The 21,622-nt window shown below is 38.0% G+C and overlaps 1 pseudogene; it reads left to right on the forward strand.

Moving 5' to 3' along the window:
* LOC139717811 (hypoxia up-regulated protein 1-like) overlaps positions 1-21,622 on the forward strand; it is a 61,524-nt pseudogene that overhangs the window by 9,699 nt on the left and 30,203 nt on the right.

Raw genomic sequence — 21,622 nt, forward strand, 5'->3', positions numbered from 1 at the left:
AAAATGATGGAAAATTTTGTGTTGCAAACTACTTCCTCAGTTTTTGCCCAATTTCCATGAAACTTGGTACAGATGTGTGCCTTTGGTTGTAGATGTGCAAGACGCATTTTTTTACAGTACCCGAAAGTACGTTGCCATGGTAACGGCATATTAATGGCAGAAGATCAAGGAAAGATCTTGCGGATTTAACTACTTCCTCAGTTTTTTGACCAAAGCTTATGAAATGTGGCACACACCTTGATCTTGGTGGGAAGATGTGGAAGACATATTTTTCGGACGTGTCGGAAGCTGCGTTGCCATGGTAACGGCATATAAATGGCAGAAGATCAAGGAAGATCTTGCGGATTGAACTACTTCCTCTGTATTCGACTGAAGCTCATGAAATGTGGCACACACATTGGTCTTGGTGGGAAGATGTGCAAGACATATTTTTTGGACGTGTCGGAAGCTGCGTTGCCATGGTAATGGCATATTAATGGCGGAAGATCAAGGAAAGATCTTGTGGATTGAACTACTTCCTCAGTTTTTGACAAAAGCTTATGAAATGAGGCACACACAATAGTCTTGGTGGGAAGATGTGCAAGACATATTTTTCGGACGTGTCGGAAGCTGCGTTGCCATGGTAACGGCATTTAAATGGCAGAAGATCAAGGAAAGATCATTCCTTGGGTAAGACTGTCGTCACGGGGTGGGGGTATTAATCACCTTAAGTGATATTTCTAGTTTACACTTGTAATTGTAAAGATTATAGATGAGTGAGTATCTTCATAGTCTAGATGTACAGTTCCGCCTGCGATCAACGTCACAGTGATTTTGCGCGCGAATGAGCGCGCGCAAGTTAGCGCAGTTGAGCGCGGTTCGAGCTCGCTCATTTGCGCTCACATCGTCGGGCGGGTGAAAGCCGGCAAATGTATCTGCTGCCATCTGCGGCCAAAAAAGGGCATGGTAATGTCGTAGGTGCATGTATTACTGCAGTGCCGAGTATGCTGAGCATGTTCTCGCGGAAGGGAAGGGCCGTCCCTTTTCACATCAAAGTTTGATAAATGTGTTTGTGAGTATGTATGTCTGTGCGTGTTTGTCTGTATGTTCGCGCCTCTGTAAAACAGAAAAAAAAGGCGTGAAAGAAATGGATGGAACAAGATTCCGCTGCAAGAATTTGACCATCGCTGGGACCATAACTGCACTACACAAAATTTTACTTTCAGCGTTCATGTTTTAACTTTCATGAAGGAATATTTTCTGGTTATTTCGACTGTCTTCTGCAGTTTCCATTAGCGTATTTTTTCCCGCGCAGTACGATAGCCCGCGCAGGCGCGTAATTGCGATCCATGCAATCTCGACAAAATGATAGCAAGGAAACATCAAAGAAATAAAGCAAGATTCCGCTGCAACATTTTAACCATCGCTATGGCCAAAATTGCTTATTTTAAGATTTTACTTTCAGCGTTCTTGTTACTTCCAGTATTCATGGTATTCGGAATATCTGTTGTACTTTCTATCAGCATTCTTTTTTGTGCACTACGAAAGCGAGCAGAGGTGCGCAATTGCGATCTTTGTACTAGTAATTCAGGGCAGATGCGCGCAACATTGCGCTCTCTGCATTTCGAAAACATAATCGTGATCAGAAGAAGATATTTAACAAATTTCCGTAGCAACATCTTAAACCATCTCCCTGCAATGTATTCTTTTCCGCACAATACACAATAGCGAGATAACCAGGTTTAGAAGAAAGCATTAGAACACGATTCCGTAGCAACATTTTGGAACATTGCTCTAACCAAAAATTAATATCGTAAATTATTTTATCTGACAATATTGCTTTAGGATTTTACATCCAGGGTTCGTGGTATTCTGAATGTCTTTTCTACTAAGCCATGGGTTCTGTTCCGCACATGTACGACAGCGTGCAGATGCGCGCAATTGCGCTCTCTACATTCTCGACGAGATGTAATCAGTTTCAGAAAGCATGAAAGAAAATTGAGCAAGGTTCGGTAGCAATATTCTGAAACATCGCTCTAACTAAGATATGGATCAATTTGTTTGACACTTTAATTCTTATTTTACTTTTAGCGTTGATATTTCTGTCACTGTTCATACTAATCTGATGAACCGTTGATCTATCCAATACGTATTCTTAGACGAGCAACAGGATAGCGAGCAGATGAACGCAATTGCGCTCTCTGCATTCCCGACGAGATAATCAGGTTTACAAAAAATAATTTGAACAGCATTCCGTAGCAACAATTTGGAAGATCGCTCTAACCAGATATACTCCGAGTAGTATATCATTTTGTCAGAAAATGCAATATTGTTTTACGATTTTACATTTAGCGTTCGTGATAGTCTGAATGTCTTTTCCACTTAGCCATAACATTGTGTTCTATTCCGCACAGTTTACGATAGCGAGCAGATGCGCGCAATTGCGCTCTCTGTATTCTCGACGAGATAATCAGTTCAAGAAAGTACAATGTATAAAAGAAATTGAACAAGATTTGGTATAGCAATATTTGAAAACATCGCTCTAACGTAAATAAAGAACAATTTGTTTGTAATTTCGTTGATGGTTCTTTCACTGTTCATGACTGTAATCTGAAGAACGTTGTTCTATCCTATACTAATGAGCATGGCGTATAGGATAGCGAGCAGATGCACGCAATTGCGCTCGCCTCTGCATTTCCAACGAGATAATCAGGATAAGAAGAAGAAAACAGTATAGAACCCGATTCCGTAGCAAGATCTTTGAACATTGCTCTGACCAAAACGTAGTACATCATGTTTTTGTATTACAACATTGTTTTTTGATTTTACATGAAGCGTTCGTGGAATTCTAAATGTCTTTTTTACTTAGCCATGTGTTCTTTTCCACACAGTATACGATAGCGTGCATAATATGGGCGCAATTGCGCTCTCTGTATTTTCGACGAGATAATCAGTTTCAGAAAGCATGAAAGAAATTAAAGAACACGATATTTGTATAACACTTGTGTTAGTATTTTACTTTTAACGTTGATGTTTCTTTCACTGTTCATGTTATTGTGAAAAACCGTTGTTCCCTCCAATACGTATTCCTAGACGAGCAATAGGATAGGGAGCAGATGAACGCAATTGCGCTCGCTGCATTCCCGACGAGATAATCAGGTTTACAAAAAAATGATTTGAACAGCATTCCGTAGCAACAATTTGGAAGATCGCTCCAACCAGATATATTCCCAGTAGTATATCATTTTGTCAGAAAATACAATATCGTTTTACGATTTTACATTTAGCGTTCGTGATAGTCTGAATGTCTTTTCCACTTAGCCATGACATTGTGTTCTATTCCGCACAGTTTACGATAGCGAGCAGATGCGCGCAATTGCGCTCTCTGTATTCTCGACGAGATAATCAGTTCAAGATAGTATGAAAGAAATTGAACAAGATTTGGTATAGCAATATTTTAAAACATCGCTCTAACGTAAATAAAGAACAATTTGCTTGTCACTTGTTTAATCATTTTAACACTTTCGTTGATGGTTCTTTCACTGTTCATGACTGTAATCTGAAGAACGTTGTTCTATCCTATACTAATGAGCATGGCGTGTAGGATAGCGAGCAGATGCACACAATTGCGCTTGCCTCTGCAGTTCCAACGAGATAATCAGGATAAGAAGAAGAAAACATTAGAACCCGATTCCGTAGCAAGATCTTTGAACATTGCTCTGACCAAAATATAGTACATCATGTTTTTGTATTACAACATTGTTTTTTGACTTTACATGAAGCGTTCGAGGAATTCTAAATGTCTTTTTTGCTTAGCCATATATTGTGTTCTTTTCCGCACAGTATAAGATAGCGTGCGTAATATGCGCGCAATTGCGCTCTCTGTATTTTCGACGAGATAATCAGTTTCAGAAAGCATGAAATAAATTAAAGAACACAATAATTTGTATAACACTTGTGTTAGTATTTTATTTTTAACGTTGATGTTTCTTTCACTGTTCATGTTATTGCGAAGAACCGTTGTTCCCTCCAATACGTATTCCTATAGACGAGCAATAGGATAGGGAGCAGATGCACGCAATTGCGCTCCCTGCATTCCCGACGAGATAATCAGGTTTACAAAAAAAAAAAATAATAATAATTTGAACAGCATTCCTTAGCAACAATTTGGAAGATCGCTCCAACCAGATATATTCCGAGTAGTATATCATTTTGTCAGAAAATACAATATTGTTTTACGATTTTACATTTAGCGTTCGTGATAGTCTGAATGTCTTTTCCACTTAGCCATGACATTGTGTTCTATTCCGCACAGTTTACGATAGCGAGCAGATGCGCGCAATTGCGCTCTCTGTATTCTCGACGAGATAATCAGTTCAAGAAAGTACAATGTATAAAAGAAATTGAACAAGATTTGGTATAGCAATATTTTAAAACATCGCTCTAACGTAAATAAAGAACAATTTGTTTGTCACTTGTTTAATTATTTTAACTCTTTCGTTGATGGTTCTTTCACTGCTCATTTCTGTAATCTGAAGAACGTTGTTCTATCCTATACTAATGAGCATGGCGTATAGGATAGCGAGCACATGCCCGCAATTGCGCTCGCCTCTGCATTTCCAACGAGATAATCAGGATAAGACGAAGAAAACATTAGAACCCGATTCCGTAGCAAGATCTTTGAACATTGCTCTGACCAAAATATAGTACATCATGTTTTTGTATTACAACATTGTTTTTTGACTTTACATGAAGCGTTCGTGGAATTCTAAATGTCTTTTTTACTTAGCCATGTGTTCTTTTCCGCCCGGTATACGATAGCGTGCATATTATGCGCGCAATTGCGCTTTCTGTATTTTCGACGAGATAATCAGTTTCAGAAAGCATGAAATAAATTAAAGAACACAATAATTTGTATAACACTTGTGTTAGTATTTTATTTTTAACGTTGATGTTTCTTTCACTGTTCATGTTATTGCGAAGAACCGTTGTTCCCTCCAATACGTATTCCTATAGACGAGCAATAGGATAGGGAGCAGATGCACGCAATTGCGGTCCCTGCATTCCCGACGAGATAATCAGGTTTACAAAAAAAAAAATAATAATAATTTGAACAGCATTCCTTAGCAACAATTTGGAAGATCGCTCCAACCAGATATATTCCGAGTAGTATATCATTTTGTCAGAAAATACAATATTGTTTTACGATTTTACATTTAGCGTTCGTGATAGTCTGAATGTCTTTTCCACTTAGCCATGACATTGTGTTCTATTCCGCACAGTTTACGATAGCGAGCAGATGCGCGCAATTGCGCTCTCTGTATTCTCGACGAGATAATCAGTTCAAGAAAGTACAATGTATAAAAGAAATTGAACAAGATTTGGTATAGCAATATTTTAAAACATCGCTCTAACGTAAATAAAGAACAATTTGTTTGTCACTTGTTTAATTATTTTAACTCTTTCGTTGATGGTTCTTTCACTGCTCATTTCTGTAATCTGAAGAACGTTGTTCTATCCTATACTAATGAGCATGGCGTATAGGATAGCGAGCACATGCCCGCAATTGCGCTCGCCTCTGCATTTCCAACGAGATAATCAGGATAAGACGAAGAAAACATTAGAACCCGATTCCGTAGCAAGATCTTTGAACATTGCTCTGACCAAAATATAGTACATCATGTTTTTGTACTACAACATTGTTTTTTGACTTTACATGAAGCGTTCGTGGAATTCTAAATGTCTTTTTTACTTAGCCATGTGTTCTTTTCCGCCCGGTATACGATAGCGTGCATAATATGCGCGCAATTGCGCTTTCTGTATTTTCGACGAGATAATCAGTTTCAGAAAGCATGAAATGAATTAAAGAACACAATAATTTGTATAACACTTGTGTTAGTATTTTATTTTTAACGTTGATGTTTCTTTCACTGTTCATGTTATTGCGAAAAACCGTTGTTCCCTCCAATACGTATTCTATAGACGAGCAATAGGATAGGGAGCAGATGCACGCAATTGCGGTCCCTGCATTCCCGACGAGATAATCAGGTTTACAAAAAAAAATAATAATAATAATTTGAACAGCATTCCTTAGCAACAATTTGGAAGATCGCTCCAACCAGATATATTCCGAGTAGTATATCATTTTGTCAGAAAATACAATATTGTTTTGATTTTACATTTAGCGTTCGTGATAGTCTGAATGTCTTTTCCACTTAGCCATGACATTGTGTTCTATTCCGCACAGTTTACGATAGCGAGCAGATGCGCGCAATTGCGCTCTCTGTATTCTCGACGAGATAATCAGTTCAAGAAAGTACAATGTATAAAAGAAATTGAACAAGATTTGGTATAGCAATATTTTAAAACATCGCTCTAACGTAAATAAAGAACAATTTGTTTGTCACTTGTTTAATTATTTTAACTCTTTCGTTGATGGTTCTTTCACTGCTCATGACTGTAATCTGAAGAACGTTGTTCTATCCTATACTAATGAGCATGGCGTGTAGGATAGCGAGCAGATGCACACAATTGCGCTTGCCTCTGCAGTTCCAACGAGATAATCAGGATAAGAAGAAGAAAACATTAGAACCCGATTCCGTAGCAAGATCTTTGAACATTGCTCTGACCAAAATATAGTACATCATGTTTTTGTATTACAACATTGTTTTTTGACTTTACATGAAGCGTTCGAGGAATTCTAAATGTCTTTTTTGCTTAGCCATATATTGTGTTCTTTTCCGCACAGTATAAGATAGCGTGCGTAATATGCGCGCAATTGCGCTCTCTGTATTTTCGACGAGATAATCAGTTTCAGAAAGCATGAAAGAAATTGAAGAACACGATATTTGTATAACACTTGTGTTAGTATTTTACTTTTAACGTTGATGTTTCTTTCACTGTTCATGTTATTGTGAAAAACCGTTGTTCCCTCCAATACGTATTCTTAGACGAGCAATAGGATAGGGAGCAGATGCACGCAATTGCGCTCCCTGCATTCCCGACGAGATAATCAGGTTTACAAAAAAAAATAATAATAATAATTTGAACAGCATTCCGTAGCAACAATTTGGAAGATCGCTCCAACCAGATATATTCCGAGTAGTATATCATTTTGTCAGAAAATACAATATTGTTTTACATTTAGCGTTCGTGATAGTCTGAATGTCTTTTCCACTTAGCTATGACGTTGTGTTCTATTCCGCACAGTTTACGATAGCGAGCAGATGCGCGCAATTGCGCTCTCTGTATTCTCGACGAGATAATCAGTTCAAGAAAGTATAAAAGAAATTGAACAAGATTTGGTATAGCAATATTTTAAAACATCGCTCTAACGTAAATAAAGAACAATTTGTTTGTCACTTGCTTAATTATTTTAACTCTTTCGTTGATGGTTCTTTCACTGCTCATGACTGTAATCTGAAGAACGTTGTTCTATCCTATACTAATGAGCATGGCGTATAGGATAGCGAGCACATGCCCGCAATTGCGCTCGCCTCTGCATTTCCAACGAGATAATCAGGATAAGACGAAGAAAACATTAGAACCCGATTCCGTAGCAAGATCTTTGAACATTGCTCTGACCAAAATATAGTACATCATGTTTTTGTATTACAACATTGTTTTTTGACTTTACATGAAGCGTTCGTGGAATTCTAAATGTCTTTTTTACTTAGCCATGTGTTCTTTTCCGCCCGGTATACGATAGCGTGCATATTATGCGCGCAATTGCGCTTTCTGTATTTTCGACGAGATAATCAGTTTCAGAAAGCATGAAATAAATTAAAGAACACAATAATTTGTATAACACTTGTGTTAGTATTTTATTTTTAACGTTGATGTTTCTTTCACTGTTCATGTTATTGTGAAAAACCGTTGTTCCCTCCAATACGTATTCTTAGACGAGCAATAGGATAGGGAGCAGATGAACGCAATTGCGCTCGCTGCATTCCCGACGAGATAATCAGGTTTACAAAAAAATGATTTGAACAGCATTCCGTACAATCAATTTGGAAGATCGCTCTAACCAGATATACTCCGAGTAGTATATTATTTTGTCAGAAAATACAATATTGTTCTACGATTTTACATTTAGCGTTCGTGATAGTATGAATGTCTTTTCCACTTAGCCATGACATTGTGTTCTATTCCGCACACTTTACGATAGCGAGCAGATGCGCGCAATTGCGCTCTCTGTATTCTCGACGAGATAATCAGTTCAAGAAAGTATAAAAGAAATTGAACAAGATTTGGTATAGCAACATTTTAAAACATCGCTCTAACGTAAATAAAGAACAATTTGTTTGTCACTTGTTTAATTATTTTAACTCTTTCGTTGATGGTTCTTTCACTGCTCATGACTGTAATCTGAAGAACGTTGTTCTATCCTATACTAATGAGCATGGCGTATAGGATAGCGAGCACATGCCCGCAATTGCGCTCGCCTCTGCATTTCCAACGAGATAATCAGGATAAGACGAAGAAAACATTAGAACCCGATTCCGTAGCAAGATCTTTGAACATTGCTCTGACCAAAATATAGTACATCATGTTTTTGTACTACAACATTGTTTTTTGACTTTACATGAAGCGTTCGTGGAATTCTAAATGTCTTTTTTACTTAGCCATGTGTTCTTTTCCGCCCGGTATACGATAGCGTGCATATTATGCGCGCAATTGCGCTTTCTGTATTTTCGACGAGATAATCAGTTTCAGAAAGCATGAAATAAATTAAAGAACACAATAATTTGTATAACACTTGTGTTAGTATTTTATTTTTAACGTTGATGTTTCTTTCACTGTTCATGTTATTGTGAAAAACCGTTGTTCCCTCCAATACGTATTCTTAGACGAGCAATATGATAGGGAGCAGATGAACGCAATTGCGCTCGCTGCATTCCCGACGAGATAATCAGGTTTACAAAAAAATGATTTGAACAGCATTCCGTAGCAACAATTTGGAAGATCGCTCTAACCAGATATACTCCGAGTAGTATATTATTTTGTCAGAAAATACAATATCGTTTTACGATTTTACATTTAGCGTTCGTGATAGTCTGAATGTCTTTTCCACTTAGCCATGACATTGTGTTCTATTCCGCACAGTTTACGATAGCGAGCAGATGCGCGCAATTGCGCTCTCTGTATTCTCGACGAGATAATCAGTTCAAGAAAGTATAAAAGAAATTGAACAAGATTTGGTATAGCAATATTTTAAAACATCGCTCTAACGTAAATAAAGAACAATTTGTTTGTCACTTGTTTAATCATTTTAACTCTTTCGTTGATGGTTCTTTCACTGTTCATGACTGTAATCTGAAGAACGTTGTTCTATCCTATACTAATGAGCATGGCGTGTAGGATAGCGAGCAGATGCACACAATTGCGCTTGCCTCTGCAGTTCCAACGAGATAATCAGGATAAGAAGAAGAAAACATTAGAACCCGATTCCGTAGCAAGATCTTTGAACATTGCTCTGACCAAAATATAGTACATCATGTTTTTGTATTACAACATTGTTTTTTGACTTTACATGAAGCGTTCGAGGAATTCTAAATGTCTTTTTTACTTAGCCATATATTGTGTTCTTTTCCGCACAGTATACGATAGCGTGCGTGATATGCGCGCAATTGCGCTCTCTGTATTTTCGACGAGATAATCAGTTTCAGAAAGCATGAAAGAAATTGAAGAACACGATATTTGTATAACACTTGTGTTAGTATTTTACTTTTAACGTTGATGTTTCTTTCACTGTTCATGTTATTGTGAAAAACCGTTGTTCCCTCCAATACGTATTCTTAGACGAGCAATAGGATAGGGAGCAGATGCACGCAATTGCGCTCCCTGCATTCCCGACGAGATAATCAGGTTTACAAAAAAAATAATAATAATAATTTGAACAGCATTCCGTAGCAACAATTTGGAAGATCGCTCCAACCAGATATATTCCGAGTAGTATATCATTTTGTCAGAAAATACAATATTGTTTTACATTTAGCGTTCGTGATAGTCTGAATGTCTTTTCCACTTAGCTATGACGTTGTGTTCTATTCCGCACAGTTTACGATAGCGAGCAGATGCGCGCAATTGCGCTCTCTGTATTCTCGACGAGATAATCAGTTCAAGAAAGTATAAAAGAAATTGAACAAGATTTGGTATAGCAATATTTTAAAACATCGCTCTAACGTAAATAAAGAACAATTTGTTTGTCACTTGCTTAATTATTTTAACTCTTTCGTTGATGGTTCTTTCACTGCTCATGACTGTAATCTGAAGAACGTTGTTCTATCCTATACTAATGAGCATGGCGTATAGGATAGCGAGCACATGCCCGCAATTGCGCTCGCCTCTGCATTTCCAACGAGATAATCAGGATAAGACGAAGAAAACATTAGAACCCGATTCCGTAGCAAGATCTTTGAACATTGCTCTGACCAAAATATAGTACATCATGTTTTTGTATTGCAACATTGTTTTTTTTTTTATTTTACATGAAGCGTTCGTGGAATTCTAAATGTCATTTTTACTTAGCCATGTGTTCTTTTCCGCACAGTATACGACAGCGTGCATAATATGCGCGCAATTGCGCTGTTTTTTTTTTTGACGAGATGATCAGTTTCAGAAAGCATGAAAGAAATTAAAGAACACAATATTTGTATAACACTTGTGTTAGTATTTTACTTTTAACGTTGATGTTTCTTTCACTGTTCATGTTATTGTGAAGAGCCGTTGTTCCGGGTTTACAAAAAATAATTTGAACAGCATTCCGTAGCAACAATTTGGAAGATCGCTCTAACCAGATACTCCGAGTAGTATATTATTTTGTCAGAAAATACAATATTGTTGTACGATTTTACATTTAGCGTTCGTGATAGTATGAATGTCTTTTCCACTTAGCCATGACATTGTGTTCTATTCCGCACAGTTTACGATAGCGAGCAGATGCGCGCAATTGCGTTCTCTGGTATTCTCGACGAGATAATCAGTTCAAGAAAGTATAAAAGAAATTGAACAAGATTTTGTATAGCAATATTTCAAAACATCGCCCTAACGTAAATAAAGAACAATTTGTTTGTCACTTGTTCAATTATCTTAACTCTTTCGTTGATGGTTCTTTCACTGTTCATGACTGTAGTCTGTAATCTGAAGAACGTTGTTCTATCAGGCATGAGATTTCTCAGCGGATTTTGAAATTCTGGGGGGAAAATACACAGTCGAGAAACTTTCCGTGATTTTCCTCTTTTTTTTTGGGGGGGGGGGGGGGGGGGCAGCCCACATATCTCGCCGTGCATGACGAGTATGTCTAGCGATGTCTAGATCTAGCGATGTCACGATTTCAATAACTGTCGAACACTTACTCAATCCAACACCAACAATCAGCGATTCATAACCATAACCGAAGAAAGTCCATTTATATTCCAAAACACAATGTGTGTCTCGCCGAATAATGTGTGATGATAAAGCCAGTATTTTGGCAGTAAAAGTAGCGGCAACAGAAGAAACTCGGCTGTTTTCTGCTCGCGGTAAGCTGCCAGCAGGTGAGTCGAGTGGTGACTTGCTATGCCTGCCTGCTTCACGTCATGTAACTATACGTGTGTAGAGCACCAGCACAGCGCACACACCAAGTTCACGCAGAAAAAAAAGAAAAATCCCACGATGCCAAGGTGCCAGACTGAGAATGGGGAGGGGTGGAGAGAGAGAGACCAATCAACAGAAGAAACCGCGCGTACTGGCGCATTCTTGGAGGTCATGAACTGTCTGGGATGTTGGAGATGAACAGGGAAAGAATGTTTAATTACTGAGTACACATAGCTCAAGTCGAAGCCCCATGCAGGGCGAAGACCCAGGATTACAAAATGCAACGATTTCATATTTCTTTCATGTAAGCTCCTTAAAATCACTCTCCCGCAATATTTGATGAGCTTAATTTAGGTGTTAGAATGTCAAATTTTTCATGAGATTGCAACTTTGTGTAATACAATACTATATACCAATTGATTTATCAATCTGCAAACCACAAACGTGACTATCAGTGACAATAAAAAAGACTTGTATTTGTTTTCTGCCGAGATTCTTTTTTTCTTCATCCTAATACTTCCAAGTTTACATGAAATTTCTGATGTTTTTACTGCAGTATCAACAGTCTAACATAAATTACTGAAATATTGTCTAAATTAATGCATTTAGAGGATGCAAATCTATGTGGATAATTTGTGACACTCAACTCGTCTTTTTGATGTTTTTCTTTCAGTCCAAAAGGAAGAAGTATCATGACGTTTGCAATTGTTCAAAAGGTCTGCTGTTGATAACTCACAGACTCACAGACTAATCACCAAGGGGCTGTTCCCAGGCCCTCTCTCCAGCCAGCTGTCGGAATGTGCTTTGAAGTTGCATGGCAGCCTGGCCTGGCTGGCACAGAGTGAAATGAGTGCTTGTTTCTTGTCTTGATTATTGACTGAAGAAAGATAAATTGGTTGATCCTTTAGTGCTGAATTTTTAAATCTGTTTAGACTTTCTGAAGGAATAAAACGACTTGACTATAGACAGTAGTAAGTCACTTGACTAGCAAGTCAAAAAAGAGGACATACCGGTAATGATAAATGATGTTTCTTTAATTCACTGTTCATGTAACCTGAAGAACGTTGTTCTATCCTATACTAATGAGCAGTTATAGGATAGCGAGCAGATTAAACATAAAGCGTTCGGGGTATTTTGAATGTCTTTTCTAGTGTCCGTATTCTATTCCGCACAGTATACGATGGCGTGCAGATGCGCGCAATTGCGCTCTCTGCATTCCCGACGAGATAATCAGGTTTACAAGAAAGAATCTGAAGAGCATTCCGTAGCAACAATTTTGAACATTGCTCTATCCAGAATATACTCCGAGCAATACATTATTTTGTCAGAAAATACGATATTGTCTTATGATTTCACATTTAGCGTTTGTGGTATGAAGCGTAAAAGAAATTGAACAAGATTCCTTAGCAGTATTTTGAAACAATGCTCTAACTTAAGTATAGTACAATAACTGCACTTCTTTTTGTGTTTTACTTTTAGCGTTGATGCTTCTATTACTGTTCATGTCACATTATTCTGAAGAACCGTTGGTGTAATACGAACCGTTTTCTTAGACCAGCTAGTAACAGCGCGCAGATGCACGCAGTTGCGCTCTCTGCATTTCCGACAAGATAATCAGGTTTAGAAGAAAGCATTTAATATGACTGAACAAGACTGCGTAGAAACATTTTGATACATTGCTCTTATCAAAATTTATCACATTATTTTGTATGACAATTATTGTTTAATGACTTAACATAAAGCGTTCGTGGTATTCTGATTGTCTTTTCTACTTAGCCATGCGACGAGATAATCAGTTTCAGAAAGCATGAAAAAGATTAAATAAAACGGTTTGTATGCCACTTTTGTTAGTATTTTACTTTCAGCGTTGATGTTTCTTTCACTGTTTATGTTATTGTGAAGAACCGTTGGTCTCTCCCTTACGTATTCTTATAGGCGAGCAGTATAAATTAGGATAGCGAGCAGATGCGCGCAATTGAACTCTCTACATTCTCGACGAGATAGTCAGTTTCAGAAAGCATAAAAGAAATAAAAAAAAACAATTTGTATGACACTTCTGGTAGTATTTTACTTTTAACATTGATGTTTCTTTCACTGTTCATGTTATTCTGAAGAACCGTTGTTCTCTCAGAGTCTTAGACGAGCAGTATATATTAGATATTTAATAATAATTAATAATAATTGCGCTCTCTATTCCCGAGGAGGCAGGATTAGAAGAATAATAAGCATTAAAGATATTGAAAAAGATTCAGTAGCAACATTTTGATACATCGCTCTTATAAAGAAAAATAGTACATTATTTTGTATGACAATATTGTGTCATGATTTTACGTTTAGTGTTCGTGGTATTCTGAATGTCGTTTTTACTTAGCCAAGTGTTGTTTTCCGCACAGGATATGTGTAACGTGCAGTTGCGCGCAATTGCGTTCTCTGCATTTTCGACGAGATACTTAGTTTCATGGCACAAAATAAGAAATTGAACAAGATTCCGGGGCAAAAAAATTTAGACATCGGTCTGACCATAGACTAGTATATTATTAATTACAGCTCGTTATTCCGAAGGTTCGTTATTCCGAAGATTCGTTATTCCGAAGGTTCGTTAATCCGAAAATGAAATTAGGTTCGTTATTACGAAGGCTCGTTAATCCGAAAATGAAACAAACCTCTTTGTTCCGGAGGTTCGTTACGGACCCTATATAAAACCTTCGGAATAGCGAACCTTCGGAATAACGAACAGCACCAAACAGTTATTTTGTATGACACTTGTTTTTGGCTTATTAGCGTTCGTGTTTTTTCACTCTTAATATCATTCTGATATAAGGAATTAACCGTTGTTCTGTCGCAATACCATCTTAGACGAGCAGTAGCGAGCAGATGCAAGCAGTTGTGTCCTCTGTATTTCTGACGAGATAATCAGGTTTAGAGAAAGCATTAAAGATATCTGGCAACCTTTGGAAGCAGAGATTAGTACTCAGCAACCCAAAAATTCGTATTTTTTCGATCAGAATTAGTATTTTCAGTCTTCCTTTTTTTATTATTTCGAAATAAACTTGCCGATGTATGAGGCCTACTGGCTCTAAACATAACATTACGACGTCATGCCGAAGTACCGAGCTGCATAGTCACCAGCACAATAAAGAATCAAAACTACTCCGTGTTCATCGCATCGTTGATTGATTACTTATTCCCGCAATAAATATGCAGAATGTACCTCCAAAACTTGTTGAGCTGGTTATGGAAACTTCCACTACCTAGCAGGGGAGGGGGAATGTTTTTATCTTCTCATCTTTTAAAGAGAGCTTTCGTCTTAGCGAATACAATATCTCTGGGGTGTTTTCTTTCCAATACTATAAAACATAGTCATGCGTTGTTTTGAGGCTTTTTCATCTCATGGGATTTTAAACATCATATTCCAAGCAAGTATTCCAGTTCCTTCTCTCTGACTGGAATCGGAAAGGCTGCCGTAACGACGATCGCTAAACCGCACTGTGTGTGGCTGTGCCGATGTCACCTGAAGTACGAAGGAAAGCGCCATGTGCTCCCGCCTTTAGAGTCGGATGCGCCAGTGCAGAGCTGAGCGGAGAAAGGGATGGTTAAAGTATTCGAAGAGGTGATAATTGGGCTTTTTTTTTTTGGTACGAGATACCAAGAAAACATGAAATAGTACAGAGCACATACCATTGTAAGAGGAATTCAAAGCTTATTTGATGAAAATCGGGTTTGGAATGACTGAAACATCCAAAAACAAAGTAAAACAAAGCGATCACGATAAAGTGTGGGTGCTACACGTTATTAGAATTGCTCTTTTGGATATCTCAGCCATTTCAAAACCAATTTTCATCAAATAAACATTAAATTCCTCATGCAATTACATGCTCTTTCATATTCATAAGAGGTTTCTCATTATCTCGCCCCCAACCAAATCTATACGATCCCTTTAATGACTTGGTTATTGTAAGCAGTTTTCGTTCGATACAATCATTAGCTCTTTCTTAGGAGGAAAAAAAAAATTATGGAACAGCAAAAAAAAAAAAAAAAAAATCCACGAATGTTGATAGCGAAAAGTTTGAAAAGTCTTTTTTTCAAAAAATTAATGAGCGTGAAATTACTAATGTCATGATTTTGCTGTCTAATCGGGTTTTTGGTGCATCATTATAACTAGTGAATTTGACCAGCACTGGCCATAATATACGAGACCTTTCATGTATTTCTGTGATTGCATTTTTAATCGAGTAATCCCTTTTCATTGTTCAGGGAACATACAAAATATCAGATCAAGTACAGTAAAATCGACTGTTTGATGTTTCTTATACGCCAAAAGAAAGGTCATATGAATCCTGATACCTTTGCAATGATTCCCACGAGCTAGTTATTCGATCCATATTTCCAGGATATTTACACGCTGTTTATTCCAGTGCGCGCATTCTTTCGTCTGGCATACGCAACGGGGTCTGGCACGCTAAGAACCAAAGACGTGGATTTCTACTATCTTTGCTCATGAACTGTGGAAATTTCCACAAGTGGAGATGGGCGGGGGTGTCACGCAAAGAGCGCAGCTCGGGGGTGTTTCATCAAGTTCAGCAAAATCCTCGATTTTGATTGGCTGAGAAGCTCTTGTCACTGACTGTTACCATGGTGATTGTCAGAGACTGACAAGTTGTCAGCGCTGCGGACAACTTTCATGAAACTGTCCCCGGGTGTCAAGTTTCTTGGATACAAAGAGACCTCATGTCATAGAGTGTACACCATTATATCTCTTCACTTGTATTTTTTTTTTTTTTTTTGCTGTTATTCATGTTTTCCCCTTAATGTTTTTGCTGGTAATGAGGACAAGTTATCCTTCATGTACTGCATACATTGTGGAATGAGTGAATGTAGCAATATTATTAGAACACATTAATAAAAAAAAATTGGGAAAATCGCACAATCCGTTCACAAGTTATGAATTTTTAAATTTTGAATTTTCTTTGTTTTCTTTACATCGTTGTACATGTGACATCACAAGTTGTAGTAGTTTTCTTATCTAGCAGTGACTGAGCAGAAACTTGGAAAATGTATAACTTTTCAACTGGTTGTCCAATTTTCCTCAAACTCTCACTGATGTGTTGCTGCATTCACTCAATCCACAGGTTTATTATGAAGGTGGACTTGTCCTTTAACATTACGAAGGTTGCTAACACGTGATTCTTTCTGTTTTGATGTGTATGTATTTTCTTTTTCATCATTCTTGGCAGGGGAAAGAAGAGTAAAAGAGGGAAAACTGAAATAAAACGAAGGGCACGTATATACACAGTATTCACAGCAAGCCGCCTTTTCCAAGCATTGTTCATCATCATCAGGCATCACTACACTTAGACACACGATCACCCTCATCACTCGAGATAAACGACTAGGAAAATGAATCACGAAGTATCAAGTACGAAGTGTACAAATGTCAGAAGTAAGAATATCAGAGGTAAAAATGTCCAAGATAAAATGTCATTGATCAAGATTTATAGACGTATATAGGAGGATGAGGTGAAAGTGCCAGATATGTTTGTTTTTGCAGTATTGAGTTTACTTTCAGTGTTCATATTTCTTGCACAGTACTTTTTGTTGCACAGTACAGTTTGTTTACTTGCTATAGTATAGGCATGCGTTCTTTTCCTTTTCGCTTGCGAAGCGAATTTGTTCTTTCAGTTTTTACCTGTCATTTATAGTTATTCATAACGGAGGGTTCATACTTTTCTTTACATTTTATTTTGTACTAATCATAACCGCGTTTTACAGTTCCATTGAGACCATACAGTTTGTGTTTCCCAGCTGAAGAGAGTATCATGCTTTTCTGTGAACTTGAGGGAAAAATTGCGTTTTCAAGTGTTTTTGTTAAATGATTTTTCCATCAATTTCACAGAAGGTCCCGGACACAAATTGGTCTCAAATAACCTTATAAGGGACCGAAACTAGTAAGGGAATATAAGAAAGCAAATTATTTCCTTGAAATCAATTTGAGTGTTGTTAACCAATTTCTGTGATTACACATTGTAATAAAAGAAAAATGCACCTCATCAAAATCATACTGAGATAGAACAACAAATCTTGTTTCGTAAAATGTTCCCTTACCAGTACTGGGGACTTGTTCCTCTGTTTACTTTAATTGTTTTTGTTATGTTACAACTACTTACATAACTACTGTACCATAAATCTCGACAAATACAATGCAATAAAGCAGTTGGTACAGTTTGGAGCTGTGACACAATTACTGACAAGCGTAAAACTTCCTGACGTATGTAAAGTAAGCAAGTAGAGTGGTACCAGGAATGAACTTGCTTGGGCGAGCTACGAGTTCAGTTCGAGTTCAAGTTCGGACGGCCCGCCCGCGCGTCTGCGCGGCCCGGCCCGCTTCTTTTCTTCCTCCGTTGTATGGCGCATGGATATGGCCAGAAAAGAAGCTACTACAGCTTGTACTTAAAAGCCTACTAATAGTATAGCTCGCAGTTCACATACACGGCTCCATGCCACACACACAACACACACTACTCGCGCCTTGCTGAGCTACTCACACAGACAGATGTGATTTCGATTTGGTATCACACACAGTACGTGTTCTTTGCACAGACAGCCTAGCCGCCTGCTGATGTCTAGATACTTGGCGGCCCAGCGCCCGCCGCTAGCTCGACTGTGTGTGTGTGTGTGTGTTGTGTGTGTGAAATGAAAGGACACGTGCCACCATGCATGCCTGTTGTGTGAAAGAAACCGAGGGGATTTGGGTGAGATGAGGCAGAGGAAGTCTGACACACGTGTACGTGCGTTGTTGTTGTCGATAAAGATGCTTAGTACAGTTAGTATACTGGTACTGGTGTACGTACTAGATACTACACGGAACCTTTGCGTTATCCACCAGTGCACCCACCTCGTTGTTGTCTCGGGTTTAATGCGCATAAAAGTGGCAATGTAGAGTTGGTCCTACTACTCATCTACCGTCTCATTGTTATTTGTCTGATAAGAATATTTAGCACTGAAATTAACGTAAAAACTTGACCTACGTGATGGACAAAATCCAGCACTATCATATGCTGTTGATCTCTTTCCAATTCGTAGTTTCAAAAACAAATACCGACGTCGAACTTGAGTACTGTACCCTCTTTTCAATCAGCTCCCCGCGGTATCGCTCCCTTTTTTGGATCGACCTCTATTTTTGTATTGACAATGCACACAAACCGAGCTAGCTAGCTGTTTTGACCACCGTGTTGTACGAAGCTTTTAAGAAAATGCATTGAAATTACATTAAGTGCCACTAGCTACAAAACAATAAAAACGAACTTACAAACCAAACTAAACACGTTTCAATTACACATCCGCTCAGTAACGACGCATGACTGTGAAATTCACGTGTATAACCTATGGAAAGAGGGGGCCGATCGTGAGGTACCCTAGCTTATACGCGCGAAGAAAATGCATCGCATGCACTAAAGTTGCGTTATTTCACTACGGAGATTCAGAATCAAGGTGACGGTCACGACATTCAAAACTGCGGTATTTATGGCATATTTGAGGTAAAAATTAGGCGAATTCGTCTTATACTTTTGGAATAAACAAGCTGCAGATCCTTAGGGTGACGATAGGTGGTACCCTCAATCATACTAGGCGTTCTGCTGTGCGCCAAAAACTAGTGGTCGGTTTCAAAAAGGGTGTGTCGATGTGTAGTAGTAGAGTTACCGTACCATGCAAGCAATGATGCAGGCAGTGGAGAGCGCCAGTTTTAAAGTCCTAGTAGGCTGCGTTCATAGAAGTACAAATGTATACTATTCGGGTATTCGGGGCTCGTTTTCGAGGGCACGCGAATAGCTTGAATCGAACGATAGGATTTCCTCACACCGGTTCACATATTAAAGAGGGCACTATTCAAAAGTACCGAATAGCTGCGAATAGTATAGCAAAGTGGGAATCGAGCTTGTTCGATTTTCTTGCAGCGTATACTGTCTCTCGTTTATGAAATAATGACAATTTTGGTCTGGATTTGCCCTTTAGCAAAAATAAGCAAGCAGACTGACATTCTGATGCAGTTTAGAAATTGTTGATAAGATTTGCTGGGATGTGGGATGTAGGAGGAAGAAATCCTCTCTGCATGGGATGGTGAGTTGTCGGTGCGGGTGATGGTGATGTACTCGGTGCTCGAATAGCGAATAGCGAATAGCGAATAGCGAATACTTCTATGTGAACGCAGCCTTTAGGGACGTCGGGTTCGTTGTTCCGAAGGTTCGTTGATCCGAAAATGAAATACAGTAGGGTCCACAACGAACCTTCCCGGGAATAACGAGCTTTGTTTCATTTTCGGGTTTACGAACCTTCAGAATAACGAACCTTAATTCACTTCGGAATAAGAAACCTTGTTACATTGTAGGATAATTTGAGATTATTGTAGTAATGTAACAATAACAACTAAAGTAAACAGAGGAACGAAGTCCCCAGTACTGGTAAGGGAACAGTATACTAAACAAGATTTGTAGTTCTATCTCAGTATACTTTGGATGAGGTGTGTTTTTTAATACAATGTGTAACCACAGAAGTTGTGGAAACACTCAAATAATAATTTCAAGGAAATAATTTGCTTTCTTATGTTCCCTTACTAGTTTCGATCCCTTACAAGGTTATTTGAGACCAATTTGTGTCCGGGACCTTCTGTGAAATTGATGGAAAAATTATTTAACAAAAACATTTGAAAACGCAATTTTTCCCTCAAGTTCACAGAAAAGCATGATACTTTCTTCAGCTGGGAAACACAAACTGTATTGTCTCAATAGAACTGTAAAACGCTGGTTATGATTAGTACAAATATGTAAAGAAAACTATGAACCCTCCGTTATGAATAACTAAACAAAATGACAGGTAAAAACTGAAAGAACTGAAATTCGCATTTGATGGCCATGAGGAAACAAAATCAAATCAATGGTCATAAAATAGTTAACATCGGAGTACTTTGGTTGCCTATGTGTTGCCAAAATCTTGTCACCTCCGAAACGATTAAGTCTATCGTATTTGATTGCGCGCATCACAATACACTGGGTTAGTGAAACAGACCAGAAACAGTCAGGATAACACAAACAATGCTAGAAACGGGAACGCTAAAAAGTGTCATACAACATAAGGTGTACAATGTTGCTACGGATTCTTGTTAAATTAGTCATATTTTCTTCTCAACAAAATCATCTTGTCGCGAATGCAGAGAGCGTAATTGCGTGCTTCTGCTCGCTATCGTATATACTTCGCGTCTCCGATACGAAATGAAATTAAATGAAATTTATTCACCTAACAAACAAACAAACAAACAAACACCGTGAACAAAGTCACAACAATAGATAATTGAAATATAGTTTAGCAAAAAAGAACTGGCAATAGCGTGCAGGCTATAGTCGAGGCCAGTTCTTTCAAAATGATAACGTATGATAGGATCACAGAAGAATTGTTATACAATGCAAATATGAATATACAACAGATATACAGAACACCATGAACAGTGAAAATTACAAGAACGATAAAATCAAAATGTGAAAGGAATATGCAGAGTAAAAAAAAAGAAAAGATAAAAGGAGAAAAGTACTATTGTATGGCTAGAGCAATGGTTCAGAAAGTTGCTATACGAATCTTGTTAAATTTTCTTAATGCCCTTTTTCAACGTAATAGCTGAGAACACATGGGTTAGTATACGCTATTGGCACAGGACCTGTGACCGATATCGACAGGTCGGCTGCCGTTTTGAATTTCAGGACTTGAATCGTATGAAAGATACCGCACGTTATTCTTAAATAAAAAACAAACAAACAAGGAAATAAGTTTGCTTGTGCAGCTATTATATTATTCTATGAGGATTTTTTTTTTTTACAATTACTTCTTTTGATGTTTTTTTCGGAGGGGGTTTTGTTGTTATTGTCACATTTTTTGGCTTCTTCTGTTCTTTTTCAATATTTTTGATAATTATAACATTTCAGACCGGAGGAACTGCACTGATTCGTACCACCGGTGTACATGAATGGGGTTCACGAATGAGTTTGAGGTTATTGATAATTGTATTGTGCGAAGCTGACGA

This window comes from Diadema antillarum, unplaced genomic scaffold (genome assembly GCF_040938485.1).
Source record: "Diadema antillarum isolate AM-2024a unplaced genomic scaffold, OU_Dant_1.0 scf00000001, whole genome shotgun sequence".
In the NCBI taxonomy this organism is placed as follows: Eukaryota; Metazoa; Echinodermata; class Echinoidea; order Diadematoida; family Diadematidae; genus Diadema; species Diadema antillarum.